Source organism: Zea mays, chromosome 4 (genome assembly GCF_902167145.1).
Source record: "Zea mays cultivar B73 chromosome 4, Zm-B73-REFERENCE-NAM-5.0, whole genome shotgun sequence".
NCBI classification, from domain to species: domain Eukaryota; kingdom Viridiplantae; phylum Streptophyta; class Magnoliopsida; order Poales; family Poaceae; genus Zea; species Zea mays.
The window spans coordinates 20,573,742-20,589,027 of record NC_050099.1 but is presented as its reverse complement, the minus strand read 5'-3'; positions in this window follow the sequence as shown (position 1 = coordinate 20,589,027).

Below are 15,286 nucleotides of genomic sequence, written 5' to 3'. Positions count from 1 at the left end.
AGGAGAGAACTAAACTCAAACAGAGAGCTCGTGATAAATTCATTTTGGATGGCGATGAGAATTCTAAGTATTTTCATCTTTTAGCCAAATGTAAGAGAAGGAAGCTTAAGATTGTGACTCTTACTCATGAAGACAAAGTTGCCTAAGATGATGATGAAATTAACCATTTGGCGACTTCCTTTTACCAAAATCTGTTTGGTCCCTCTCAAGAATCTAACATTTCTTTGAATCATTTGAATATGCAAATGTTGGATGATTTTGACAGAGATTGTCTGACCAGACCGTTTGACATGGAGGAAATTAAAGAAGTTGTGTTCTCTATGAAGCATAATAGAGCTCCTGGACCTGATAGCATCCTAGCTGAATTTTTTCAGGAGTTTTGGGACACAATCAAAAATGATCTGTTTAACCTATTTCAAGACTTTTATGCTGGGGCCCTCAACATTGAAAGACTCAATTTTGGAATGGTGACTCTTATTCCCAAAGTTCCTAATGCTACTGATATTAAAGCTTTCAGACCTATCTGATTACTTAATGTGTGCTATAAGATCATCACCAAAGTGTTGACCAACCGTTTGGCCAGTTGTATTAATAATGTGATTAGTGATTTTTAGTATGGCTTTATCAAGGGGAAATACATCATGGATGGAGTGGTGTCTCTTCATGAGATTATTCATGAGGTGAAAAAAAAGAAACAGAGTGGGGTGATTTTCAAAGTGGATTTTGAGAAAGCATATGATAAAGTCAATTGGAACTTTCTTTATCAGATGATGATTAAAAAAAGGATTTGGTGATAAATGGTGTGACTGGGTTATGAAAACTGTTAGAGGTGGTAAAGTAGCCATCAAGACAAATGACAAGGTTGGTCCCTACTTTACCACTCACAAGGGTGTTAGACAAGGTGATCCTTTCTCCCCCTTGCTTTTTAATATTGCTGCTGATGGGCTGGCTTGCATGATTCAAAAAGCCAAAGATGAAGGCATTATTAGGGGACTCATTCCTCATATCATCCCTAATGGTTGTTGCTGTTTACAATACGCTGATGACACCATTTTTTACTTCAGGATGACCTGATGGGAGCCAGAAATCTTAAGTTTATTCTTTGCTTATTTGAACAGATGTCTGGTCTCAAAATCAATTTTCATAAAAGTGAAATCTTATGTTTAGGTGAAGCTGCTGATAAGGAAAGATGGTATGCTGATATTTTTACCTGCCCTTATAATTGTCTTCCTATGAAATACTTGGGGGTTCCGATTGATGACAAAAAGTTGTGCAAGTCCTTGTGGTTACCCACAGTTGAAAAAGTTGAAAAATGGGTTCTTGGCAAGGAAAATTCCTTAGTTTGGGTGGTCGGTTAGTTTTGATTAATAGCAGTCTTACAAATGTCCCTTTATACATGTTATCGATTTATAAAGCCCCCAAGAATATTTTGAATAGTATGGATCTCTTTAGAAAAAGGCTTTTGTGGCAAGGTGGCCATAGTACAAAAAAATATCATTTGGCTGATTGGAATATGGTTTGCTCTCCGAGAGGTCAAGGTGGCCTTGGGGTCTTGGATATGCACAAGATGAATGAGGCTCTTCTTGCTAAATGGATCTGGAAATTGGAAAATACGAATGGGCTTTGGCAGACCATTATCAGACATAAATATGTCAAAGGAAGGCCTATTATCTCTTTAAAAAAAGACAAAGTGATTCTCAATTTTAGAAGGGTGTTCTGGATGCTCGGGACAATTTTTACAAATATTGTAAAAAAAGTCGGCAATGGCAATAGTACTAGATTTTGGCACAATGTTTGGTGTGATTTAGAACCTCTGTCTTCTAAATATCCTATCCTGTTTGATATTGCTTATGACAAGAATATCACAGTGGCAAAAGCCTTTTCTTCTGAGTTTAGAGCTGTGAATTTTAGGAGAAGGATCTATGGTGCTTTGGAAGATGAATATAATCGCCTTATTACACAATGTAATAGTATTACTATTTCTGAGGAGGATGATAAATCAGTTTGGCTTTTGGGGAATAAAGGTTTTTCTGTCAATTCTTTCTACAAAAAAATTAAATGTGCTCAGATTCCTGTGCCTTCTAGTTTCTTGTGGAAAAATAGACTCCCATATAAAATCAAAGCTTTTTTGTGGCTTGTTAGACATAAAAAGATTTTGACCAAGGATAACTTGTTTAAAAAAAATTGGAGGGGCAATCTGGATTGTACTTTTTGTGGATTTTCAGAATCCATAGATCATCTGTTTTTTCAGTGCTCGGTTGCTAGATTTACCTGGAGAATTGTCTACTCGGCTCTTGGTTTAACTTCTATCCCCATCAGTGTGGATGATATGTTTGGCTCTTAGATTGATAGTTTTAATAATACTGGCAAGAACCTGGTTCTTTTTGGCTGTGGTGCTGTCATTTGGGCGATATGGAGATGTCACAATGATTGTTGTTTTGGAACTGACAGAATTAATGATCCGACTAATGTGATTTTTTTCCTGTTGCTATTGGCTTGATACTTGGGCTATCCGTCAGAAAAAGAAGGAAAGAAATTTGGTGGAACAAGGAAGCCTCAAAATCAGAAAGATGGCGTGTGAGATCTACAACAAGACTCGTGGTTGGAAGCCAATCGATAGACGGATCCAGTGAAGAGTCTGTTGTGTTTGGCTATTTTGGTTCATCAGCTTTATGTTTACTGTTATCCCCCCTCGCCTCGGTAGCTTCAGGTTGCTGAAAAACTTTATGCTATGTCGGGGTTGAACTTGTTTAGTTTCGTGTTTCTCTAGTTTGATCTATGTGATCTGTGTTTTGGGTCTGATATGTGTTGTTTCTAGGCTGCTTCTGGTAGTTTGGTTCGTGCAGGTTTAGTTCTGTCGTAGCTGATAGTAGTGTATCTTGTCGGCTTTTAAATTCTGGTTGGCTCTTGGATCTTGTAAGAACTTGTGTATCTTTCTATTTCATAATGAAATAGGGGGTTATCCCCTCTGTCAAAAAAAATCTCTGATTGGTGGGCCCTAGGGGCCCGAGGATCCTTTCCCCCGACAAGCAAGCTGATGGTGCAAAAGTTCAAAATGCCTATGATGGGTGAGCTGACATTCTTTTTTAGGATTTTAAGTAAAACAACTCAAGGAAGGCATCTTCGTGTCCCAAACAAAGTACACACAAGACATCCTTAAGAAGTTTGGGATGAAGGATGCAAAGCCCATCAAGACGCTGATGGGAACAAACAAGCACTTGGACCTCGATGCGGGAGGTAAGTTCGTAGATCAAAAGGTATATCGGTCTATGATAGGATCCTTGCTTTATTTATGTGCATGTAAACCGGTGTCGATGCTTCGAACCTAGCTCAGATAATTAAATTTGTGTACACATTCTGGGCTTCGGACGGTGTGCGGTGGGCGCAAGATTTATACTGGTTGGGGCGTAACGTCTCTGCATCCAGTCTTCGACGGCCCATGCTACCGACATCGTTGTCGATCAATGCTTGTAGTAGGGGTTACAAGCAGGTGAGAGAGAGAGGAGAAGCTCCCAAGTCTCTTGTGCGGAGGACATGGAGCTAAGGGCTACAGAGTTGGAGTTCCAACTAAGTTTTAGCATGGCGGCGGGGCTCTAGTCTCTGAGTCTTCATTGATGTGTCCTTCCTCCTTCTTCTTCTATAGACCAAGGAGGGGTCGGTCATTAGTGGCTTCCTCATGAAGGATTCATCGGGTGATGGTAAAACCGAGTGTTTTACCCCGGTTAAGTCGTGTTCATCTATGATCGTCTAGGTCATCTCGTATTCTTTATGGCAGACGGTGTGGGCTGAGTGGGGCCTAAGCGCCATTATTCGAGCTACGCCGACTCCTGGCCTTAGTAGCCTAGGTCTTGGTGCGTCTTATCTCATTGTGCCCTATAGGCAGCCTGTGCACTCAGGCCTAGCCCTGATAGGGCATGAGTGTGTCACAGGCCGAGGGCGCATGGGCCATAAATGCTTCATAGTAGGAGGGGTTTGTAGTTCATGAGTGCATTGTAGCCCGAGGGGCTTGTAGGTCATGAGTGGGAGGCAAACGACGCCTCTTCCACGGCTCAGTGCTAGGCGTAGTTAACACGACCGATCACTTACGCGGGTAAGTCTCGGACCGGGTGAGGGATCCACTCGAGGGGTTTCCCTTCAGTTCGACTGCCCCTTGTCTAGCTTCACCATGCCCGATCCCAGGCTTGGTGCCTCAGGGTTCGTCCAGGGGTGGGTGCTTTTAGGGCAGATGTTTCCTTCCTCCTCTTATTAGCCGATGGGCCCTGGTTACCAGAGGCTTCTTCCCAGTGTTCTTGCTGATCGATGGGCCCCAAGGAACGGGGATCTTATCCCCGATAGTAGCCCTCGACGGGGAGTATCTCCCCTCACATGCTTCTCTCGGGTCAGGCATTGCCTTGCCCCTTTATAAGTTCAGGCGGGCGTCCGTTCGTTGGTCACTCTCGAGCCCTTTTCTCTTTGGTTCCCTCCTCGAACGAATCCTACAGCTAGGTCGATAAATGGGTTGCAAGTCGGTGGGATGCCACGCCATGTTGGTTAGGATCTAAGGTAAGTATTTTTATCTGAGTGCCCTTGTCCCCTTTCATAGCGTGAGTCTAATATTTCCCCACCATCTTTTTCATCGTAGGGCAGCCTCCATTGACTAAGAGGTTATGTCACCCTCCATGGGTCATCATGGTCGGGCCCTCGGTCCCCTCTCCCTCTCTATTAGGAGTCCCAAGAGAGTCATAATGTTTTCCATGCGGCGCAAGAGGCTGCTGAATTCGAGGACGAGCTGCTTTGTGTACAACTCTCTAAAGCCAATGGTCGCATTGTTGGTAAGGCAATTGCCCTCCAGCCACTTTCTGGCTTTCTCGCCTCTTCCCTCATCCCATTTGCTTCTTCTGACAGCCTTGGGAGCCAAGCTAGAGAAGTTGTGCTACCGCCTAGGTTAGCTTTTGGATTACGTCACATCCATGATACTATGCCATGTCCGGAACATTGTTGATTTTGACATTTGTCAAAGAGGTGCGGTAGCACTGCTCATGGGGGAGCTCTGCTCTGGCTGCAGTCTTTGAGACGTCATCGGTCCTCCTTCGTCCCTTTTGGATGAAGATCTAGAAGCCTAGAAGGCATGTTGGAAGGTTTCGATGAGGTGGGAAGTCATGTCGTGCTTGGGGTGCCAGCACATGACGTCGTGCCCAGCGCACACTGACTATGGTGTAACGTGCCTTGGTGCTATTTTCCCGGATAAATAATAAAGCAATCTTTGATCTATGGTTTTCTATCATAGGGTCCTAGGATCTTTTCTTCGCAAGTTTTAATGAGAGTCGTCCCTTTAAAAAGCAAGAGGGGGAAGGGGGAGAGTGACCTTGTTTGCTTTTTATTCCTTGTGGGCTTCCTTATTAGCCAAAGTCTCCCTTCGCCCATGGATCGGGTGGACCCCCTAGGGGAAGTCGTTCAGGGAAGTGGTACAACTGCTCCGCCCTTATCTCAAGGTTTTTGTTATCTCTTTTACCTTCCCTGGTTATTTCTTGATTTCCTTTAGGGTAGCGGTTGTCCCTTTCGAGGCGCGAAGGCACCATGGTCCTATGCCCCAGCCTCCTACCTGACTGATCCCTCTGGGGCAGGCGGTGGATGGCCTCTAGAGGGACCTGTGTGCGGCTCACGCAGCTTTGGAGGCGGTTAATGATTCAGGGGCAGGTAGGCTTTCATGGTTTGGTTTTTGTTGTCTCAATTTCTTAGATTCTTGATCGTCTATAGACTCCTTGCAGAGGGACTTGGGCGCAGCTCGCGTAGCTATAGAGGCGGATAATGTTGAACTACGATGTCTTCGGTCGCAGCTAGTGGCTCTTAATGATTCAGGGGCAGGTAGGCTTTTGTGGTTTAGTTTCTATGGTCTCAATTTCTTATATTCCTAATCATTTGTAGACTCCTTGTAGAGCTGGAGCTTGAAGCATTGAGCCTTTACCTATGCAAAGACCAAGCCACAGGATTCATTTGTGCAAGGGGGAGGAATCACTATATGTGCTTCCTTGACATCCGGGATCATGTTCACGAGGCTGTGGAGTTTGGGGTCCACCTGGACGCAGCTGTGGCTCTTGCCATTGCGATCTACGCAGCTACATTTCGATGGTAACCTCCACAATGCCATTGGCCTACCTGATGGATCGATGGTGGCAGACTTAGACCTTCTAACAGGTGACTTCGATGTTGCCGGGAACGCTGTACTCGAGGTAGTGGTAGTGGAAGAAATAATCCATGATATTTCGTAGCTCTGTTCTGTGGCCCGATCGTCAACGTGTATGGGTTTTGGGTCTCTAGATCCCAGCTGGTCTTAGGATTTTCTTGGCCTGGGGGCGCTTTCCGTGTGGCTTTCTCTTGTTCGCTATACTCGTGCGAGGTGAGCCCCTGAGTCTCTGCTTGATGCAGAGATTCGTCTGGGGTGTGAACACAACGTTGACTTGTCCCTTGTGGTTCGGGTTGATGATGAGTGATTGTCAAAGTAGCACTCTAGGGTAGTCAGTGGACTAACTAGAGTGTGAGATTATGCTTGTGCAACCATGTCAGTCACCTTGTGATGTGCAGGTGTGGATCACAGAGACGGTGGTTGACGACTGAGGTGAATGTCAAGCGGGCTCGTGCTGATGGTCAAGAGCGGTGAAGGGCGAGTGCTGGGTCATGACTGACGGACCGGAGCAATTGGGTGACCAGCCGTGGTGGTTGACACATGGGACACACACTCGCATGAGGACGTGGTGGAGTGGAACATGTTGCCGGTGTAGTTGAGGATTAGCAGGACACGCGTCTGGTCGTGGAGGATGTGCACATAGTGCGGTACTCACTATGGGTTTGGTGGTTTGGGGCCTCAAACCCACCTAGTGCTACAGATAGCGAGTTTTGTTGAGTTTGGGCCTCAAAACTCGATGGTGGCAGTTTTGGACGGAATCGGTGGTGGCACATGGCGTGATCACGGAGGGTGCGTCAAGGCGAAGCAACTCCATGTGAAGGATGTGGCTATCGGAGCAAAAACCTAGGAGTTGGTCTATTTCGCCCCTAGTGGAGTGGACATGCTCTATGTAAATAGGACTAGTTTAGGAAGTGTAAATAACCCTCTATAAATAGAGGGGTAGGTTGTTTAGTCCAGCATCACTTGGCTACCACTTGTTTTGGCTTAGGGTTTTAGCACTCATATTTCCTATCTCTAGACGGCTCAAGATCTTAGGCAAGGATCCACAACGATTTTGTACTTCGGTTGTGTTTGTGCTCTTCAAGTTTAATTCGAGGAAGGGTTGTCGGTTCGGCCCATAGGTTTTGATCCCTTCTCTTGTGGTTTTGTGGAGAACCTTTTAGTTCTTTTGATAGCAGTGTTGGTGGGGATTGATTTGTGTGAAGATAGACTCTTTGGATCACTGCATACGCCGTCATGGTGCAGTTCTTGGTTGTGATCCGAGTTGAGTTTGTTTCAAGAAAACCCTAACAAAACCCCATCACTCTCGGGATTTCTGATCTGCAATTTGATTTCTTGTTTGTTCATGTTCATACTTCACCAAAGAACTTCTTTTACCCCGTGCAAATCATTTGCCAAATTTTAGATCATTCTAGGCATTTTTGCTTGCATGGCACTATCGCCCGTGTGCGCGGCACTGCCAGACCTAAGGCCGGCACTATCGCTCAGACATTCTAGTTCTTTTGACTATGATATTTTCTAGGAAGTTAGGTCTACAATTTTTTGGGTTTTTTGGTGCATACAAATGACAGTGGTTTGTGTTGCACTCTAATCTGCTGCTTTAAGTCCCTAGAGTGCTTTCAGGTTGAATTTTTGGATCAAAGTCACGTACTCACAGGACGAGAATTTTTAGTGGCTCCCATTCATGCCCTCTAGTCGCCCCACCAGTCCTACATGGGGGGTTCATCCCATCCTTTTGTTTTACTCCCCCCATCCCCTTCGCGGGGATGAGGGGAGGTGAGCCATACCACACTTTCTTCTATGGGCTAGCAATGGCACTCGGTGAGTTACAAATGGGTAATCCAAGTGAGGCCCTGGTTCTTCCATAGGATCCAAGAACGGGGTCCATTCGAGATTGTCCTCATACTCCTGGGCACCAACTCATATATTTGTCAACTCTGTTCAATCGGAACCAATGGCTCGCTCCCTCTATCTGCGATAAACCATGAGTCAGACCTTCTCAGGACTCAAACACGAGCTGGTGACACCCTTAACGCTTCGTGCATCAGGGTCCTGGCAGCTAGTGTGTCCGTCACCGGCTGCCCCTTGCTCTGTTTTTTGCTGGAGCGGCGGTGAGCCCTTCGTGGACTGGCCTTTCAAACTCTAGAGTTCACGACAATCCTGTCATGAGTTTTTCGGTCCCTACCAAAGGAATTGAACGAGTTTGAGATCTTACTAGGATGGAAGACCTTAGTGTTTTCTTGGTGTTCACTTGGTTCCTTGGGCAGGGGTGTTCCAAATGGTGGCATGGTTTGTTTTTGTTTCCTTCGGCTCTTTCGAGGCCCTACATTAATCTGGCAGACAAAATGGGAAAGATATTAGTGCAGCCACGCATGTCAGAAGGATGTGAAGAACGTAAAGGACGTAAAAAGTTTTTGAGAGGCTAGGCTAGTAGTCTGGTGCCTTCCCTTTCTAGCCCCACTTTTTGGGGGTTTAACTTGATGTCATTAGCCTTTAACCTTTCAAATGTTAGCCCACGATCAACTACGAGACCCTCGGATCACCTAGTTTTGACCACAATGTCATCGATGTATGCTTCCACAACCCTCTCGATGAGGTTGTCGAAACATTCGATCATGCATCGCTGGCACGTTGCCCCCACATTCTCCAGACCAAATGATGTCGTCACATAGCAGTGTGAGCTAAACGGGGTAATAAAGGACATGGCGGGGTGGTCTGATTTCTTCATCGTGATCTGATGATAGACCCGAGTACGCATCGAGGAAGCTCAACACCTTGCAGTCTGAGGTGGAATCGACGACCTAGTTGATGCGCGAGATGGGAAACGGGTCCCATGGGCATGCCTTATTGAAGCTGGTATGATCGACACATGAAAGTCGCCTAGAGGGGGGTGAATAGGCGAAACCCAAAAATTATAAACTTTGAACACGCACTATGTCCGGGGTTAGTGTTAGAAATAATTCGGAGTGCGGAAGATAGTTCTCCTTGCTATGAGTTGCTCAATCAATGCGGATAACTTTAGGAGCAAACTCAAAACAATATGAGCAAAAAACTTTGGAGAGGGGAGAGAGGGAAGAAACAAATCGAGTGATGAAGATCAACACAAATGAACACGATGATTTGTTTCCCGAGGTTCGGTTCCAAAGAACCTAGTCCCCATTGAGGAGGCCACAAAGGTCGGGTCTATTCCAACCCTTTCCCTCTCTCTCAATTGGTCACTTAGACTAGTTGAGTGTTTCTCCTTAATCACTTGGGTCACTAAGACCCACAAGGATCACCACACACGTAGGTGTCTCTTGCTAGCTTTACAAAGCACTTAGAAGAATTAAAGTGGGAAAAAAAGAGCAATCCAAGCAACAAGAGCAACAAAAGAAACACAATTGATCCTCTCTCAAGTCACTAAGCACTTGAGTTAATTTTGGAACTTGGACAGGATTTGATCCTTTGATTGTGTCTTGGACTGTATGTCTTTGCTCTAGTATTGAATGTGAAGTCCTAAAAACTTCGATGGCTTGAATGGAGGTGGTTGGGGGTATTTATAGCCTCCAACCACTTCCTAGCCGTTGGCTGAGTTTGCTGTCGATGGGCACACCAGATATGGTACTGTTCATTGTCCGGTGCGCGCCACGTCAGCCGACCGTTGGGGTTTGGAGTGGTTGACCGTTGAACTCCTTTGTCCTCTTGCGGCACCGGACAGTTCAGTGTGTTCTGACTTGGCAGTTCTGACTTCTTACTTCTGCACTGTGCACTGTTCACTCTGTCAGCGCAGTCGACCGTTGGTGAAGTTGACCATTGCTTCGTTGGCTCACCGGACAGTCCGGTGAATTATAGTGGGGTGACTCTCAGAAAACCCGAGAGCGGCCAGTTCGCGAGGTGCCTTGGCCTGGGCACCGAACAATGTTCGGTGCACACCGGACAGTGTCCTGTGCGCCACTGCTGCACCTATACTTGTTTTTGCTCCAAACTTTGTAGGGTTCCTGAAAGGGAAATGTGCCCTTGGGCCATTTTTAAGTATTTTGGTGATTGAGTGCCAACTCAAGTGCTTAAAATGTGCAATGGATGAACAAAGTGCAAATCAAGAGCAAAGGTATGTTTCTAAGTCTTAGTACATTGGTTTTGTGTACTAATATACTTGTCTAAGTATTGGAAACAGGAAGAAAAAGAAAAGGAAAAAGGTGGCTGTGTACAGCCAAGGGGCTGTTTCGGTCTGGGGCACCGGACTGTCCGGTGGTGCACCGGACAGTGTCCGGTGCGCCAGGCTGCCTCGGCCGAACAGGCCGCTCTCGGGAATTCGCCGACGGCGTACGGCTAAAATTCACCGGACTGTCCGGTGTGCACCGGACTGTCCGGTGAGCCAACGGTCGACTAGGGCCAACGGTCGGCAGCGGATTCTGCGCGCGACACGTGGCCAAGCCAACGGTCGGAAGGGGGCACCGGACTGTCCGGTGTGCACCGGACATGTCCGGTGCGCCAACGGCTCCCAGATCAGCAACGGTCGACTGCGCTGTTTAAGGAAGGAAATCGGGCACCGGACAGTGTCCGGTGTGCACCGGACTGTCCGGTGCGCCCGACGACAGAAGGCAAGATCAGCCTTCCAGATTTGCTCTCAACGGCTCCTAGCTGCCTTGGGGCTATAAAAGGGACCCCTAGGCGCATGGAGGAGACAACCAAGCAACCTTAGAGCATTCTTGATCATCCACACTCAGTCTTTGCGCATTCATTTGTCATTCTCAGTGATTCGAGCTCGTTCTTGTGTGAACTTTGAGATAGTCTCTTGAGCTCGTTTCTTGGCCGTGTGTGTGCGCATTTTGCTGTGGATTTGTGTGTGTTGCTTCCCTCCCTTACTCCGTGCTTCTTTGTGAAATTCAATTGTAAGGGCGAGAGACTCCAAGTTGTGGAGATTCCTCGCAAACGGGAAAAGATCAAAGAAAAGAAGAACACCGTGGTATTCAAGTTGATCATTGGATCACTTGAGAGGAGTTGAGTGCAACTCTCGTCCGTTGGGACGCCACAACGTGGAGTAGGCAAGTTTTGTACTTGGCCGAACCACGGGATAACCACCGTGTCATCTCTGTGATTGATTTCTTGTGATTATTGTGTCTTGGCTCCTCTCTAGCCACTTGGCAATTACTGTGCTAACAATTAACCAAGTGTTTGTGGCTATAAGTTTAAGTTTTACAGGATCACCTATTCACCCCCCCTCCTCTAGGTGCTCTCAATTGGTATCAGAACCGTTCTCTTCAAGAAAGGGACTAATCGCCCGAAGAGATGGATCCTAAAGGGAAGGGAATCGTGATCAACGACAAGGAAAAGGAGTCCTTCGTCAACGAGCCAAAAGATGACAAATCCAACGACTCTGGCTCGGGCCACAAGCGCAAAGATGGGAAGAAGAAGAAGACAAGGCGCATCAAGGAGATCGTCTACTACGACAGCGACGAATCCTCTTCTTCTCAAAAGGACGACGACAACGACTACAGGAAGACGGTCAATTCGAATTTTTCATTTGATTATTCTCGTATTCCACATAGTTCGAATTCGCATTTGCTTTCCATTCCTCTTGGCAAACCTCCACACTTTGATGGGGAGGACTACGGATTTTGGAGTCACAAAATGCGTAGTCATTTATTCTCTCTCCATCCAAGCATATGGGAGATCGTAGAGAATGGAATGAAATTTGATAGCTCGGATAGCCCTATGTTTATTAATGAACAAATTCATAAAAATGCACAAGCTACTACTGTGTTGCTAGCCTCTTTGTGCAGGGACGAGTACAATAAGGTGAGCGGCTTGGACAATGCCAAGCAGATATGGGACACCCTCAAGATTTCTCACGAGGGGAACGACATCACCATGCTCACCAAAATGGAGTTGGTGGAGGGCGAGCTTGGAAGGTTTGCAATGATAAGGGGCGAGGAGCCAACCCAAACATACAACCGGCTCAAGACCCTTATCAACAAAATAAGGAGCTACGGAAGCACGCGATGGACGGATCACGACGTCGTCCGCCTAATGCTAAGGTCATTTACCGTTCTTGATCCTCATCTCGTGAACAATATTCGTGAGAATCCCAGGTACACGAAGATGACGCCCGAGGAGGTACTCGGAAAATTCGTAAGCGGGCGGATGATGATCAAGGAGGCAAGATACGTGGACGACGCCTTGAATGGACCGATCAACGAGCATCAACCCCTTGCTCTCAAGGCAACAAGAAGCAAGGAGGCGCTACCTAGCAAGGTGGCACAAATTGAGGCGGCCGGACTTAATGATGAAGAGATGGCTCTCATCATCAAACGCTTCAAGACGGTGCTAAAAGGTCACAAGGGGCAGCCAAGCAAGACCAAGACAAAGGGGAAGCGCTCATGCTTCAAGTGCGGTAAGATTGGTCATTTTATCGCTAACTGCCCCGATAACGGTAGTGACCAGGAACAGGGGAACAAGAGGGAAAAGAAGAAGAATTACAAGAAGGCCAAGGGCGAGGCACACATCGGAAAGGAGTGGGATTCGGATTGCTCCTCCGACTCCGACAATGAAGGACTCGCCGCCACCGCCTTCAACAAGTCATCCCTCTTCCCCAACGAGCGTCACACATGCCTTATGGCAAGGGAGAAGAAGGTGAGTACTCGAGACTCCACTTATGCTTCTTCTAGTGATAATGAGTCTAGTGATGATGATGACATAGACTATTCATGCTTATTCAAGGGCTTAGATAGATCTAAGATAGACAAAATCAATGAATTGATTGATGCCTTGAATGATAAGAATGTGCTTTTAGAAAAGCAAGAAGATTTGTTGTATGAAGAACATGACAAGTTTGTAGAAGCACAAAAATCACTTGCATTAGAGATTAAGAGAAATGAAATGTTTTCTTATGAGTTGTCTACATGTCATGATTCAATTGCTAGTTTAAAGAGCTTAAATGATGATTTAAATGCTAAACTAGAAAAATCTAGTAAATCAACATCTTGTGTAGAACATGTTGTGATTTGCACTAGGTGTAAAGATTTTGACATTGATGCGTGTAGTGAACATCTAGCTTCAATTTCTAAATTGAATGATGAAGTGTCTAGTCTTAATGCCCAACTGAAGACTAGCAAAAGCGAATTTGATAAATTAAAATTTGCAAGGGATGCCTATACGATTGGTAGACATCCCTCAATTAAGGATGGACTTGGCTACAAAAGAGAAGCCAAGAACTTAACAAGCCATAAGGCTCCCATTCCCGCCAAGGAGAAAGGGAAGGCCCCTATGGCTACTAGTGCTAAAAGGAACCATGCCTTTTTGTATCATGATAGGAAAAATTCTAGAAATGTTTTTAGAAGTTATGATGCCTTTGATTCACATGCTTATGATTCTTATGCTATGACTGCCTCTAGTTCTCATGTTATGCATGATAGAAAGGTTTGTAGAAGAAATGTTATTCACAATATGCCTAGGAGAAATGTTGCACCTAGGAAAGTAAATGAACCTTCAACAATATATCATGCTTTGAATGCTTCCTTTGCAATTTGTAGAAAGGATAAGAAAATTGTTGCTAGGAAATTAGGGGCAAAATGCAAGGGTGACAAAACTTGCATTTGGGTCCCTAAGACAATTGTGACTAACCTTGTAGGACCCAACAAGAGTTGGGTACCTAAGTCCCAAGCCTAAATTTGCCTTGCAGGTTTATGCATCCGGGGGTTCAAGCTGGATTATCGACAGCGGATGCACAAACCATATGACGGGGGAGAAGAAGATGTTCACCTCCTACGTCAAGAATAAGGATTCCCAAGATTCAATTATATTCGGTGATGGGAATCAAGGCAAGGTAAAAGGGTTAGGTAAAATTGCAATTTCTAATGAGCATTCTATCTCCAATGTATTTTTAGTAGAGTCTTGGATATAATTTGCTATCTGTTAGTCAATTATGTCATATGGGATATAACTGTCTATTTACAAATGTAGATGTGTCGGTCTTTAGAAGAAGTGATGGTTCACTAGCTTTTAAGGGTGTATTAGACGGCAAACTTTATTTAGTTGATTTTGCAAAAGAAGAGGCCGGTCTAGATGCATGCTTAATAGCTAAGACTAGCATGGGCTGGCTGTGGCATCGCCGCTTAGCACATGTGGGGATGAAGAACCTTCACAAGCTTCTAAAGGGAGAACACGTGATAGGTTTGACTAACGTGCAATTCGAAAAGGATAGACCTTGTGCAGCTTGTCAAGCAGGTAAACAAGTGGGAGGAGCACATCACAGCAAGAATGTGATGACCACTTCAAGACCCCTGGAGCTGCTGCATATGGACCTCTTCGGACCCGTCGCCTATCTGAGCATAGGAGGGAGTAAGTATGGTCTAGTTATTGTTGATGACTTTTCCCGCTTCACTTGGGTGTTCTTTTTGCAGGATAAGTCTGAAACCCAAGGGACCCTCAAGCGCTTCCTCAGGAGAGCTCAAAATGAGTTTGAGCTCAAGGTGAAGAAGATAAGGAGCGACAACGGGTCCGAGTTCAAGAACCTTCAAGTGGAGGAGTTCCTTGAGGAGGAAGGGATCAAGCATGAGTTCTCTGCTCCCTACACACCACAGCAAAATGGTGTGGTAGAGAGGAAGAACAGGACGCTAATCGACATGGCGAGGACTATGCTTGGAGAGTTCAAGACCCCCGAGCGTTTTTGGTCGGAAGCCGTGAACACGGCTTGCCACGCCATCAACAGGATGAAGAAGATGTTCCAACGGCCGCTATACGAACCATGGCAATTGGAGAAGTGCGGCCACAGGAACACGATGAACGAGATCAAACATCTTCCTCAACTATGGTACTACCCCCAACTCAAGACGATGAACAGGTTCATCAACAGGAGGCGTGTGATCAAGGGGGAGCACAAGATGATCGTGTGATGGAGGAAGATGCGCAACCAGCTCCTCCAACCCAAGTTCGAGCGATGATTCAAAGGGATCATCCCGTCGACCAAATTCTGGGTGACATTAGCAAGGGAGTAACTACTCGATCTCGATTAGTTAATTTTTGTGAGCATTACTCCTTTGTCTCTTCTATTGAGCCTTTCAGGGTAGAGGAGGCCTTGCTAGATCCGGACTGGGTGTTGGCCATGCAGGAGGAGCTCAACAACTTCAAGAGAAATGAAGTTTG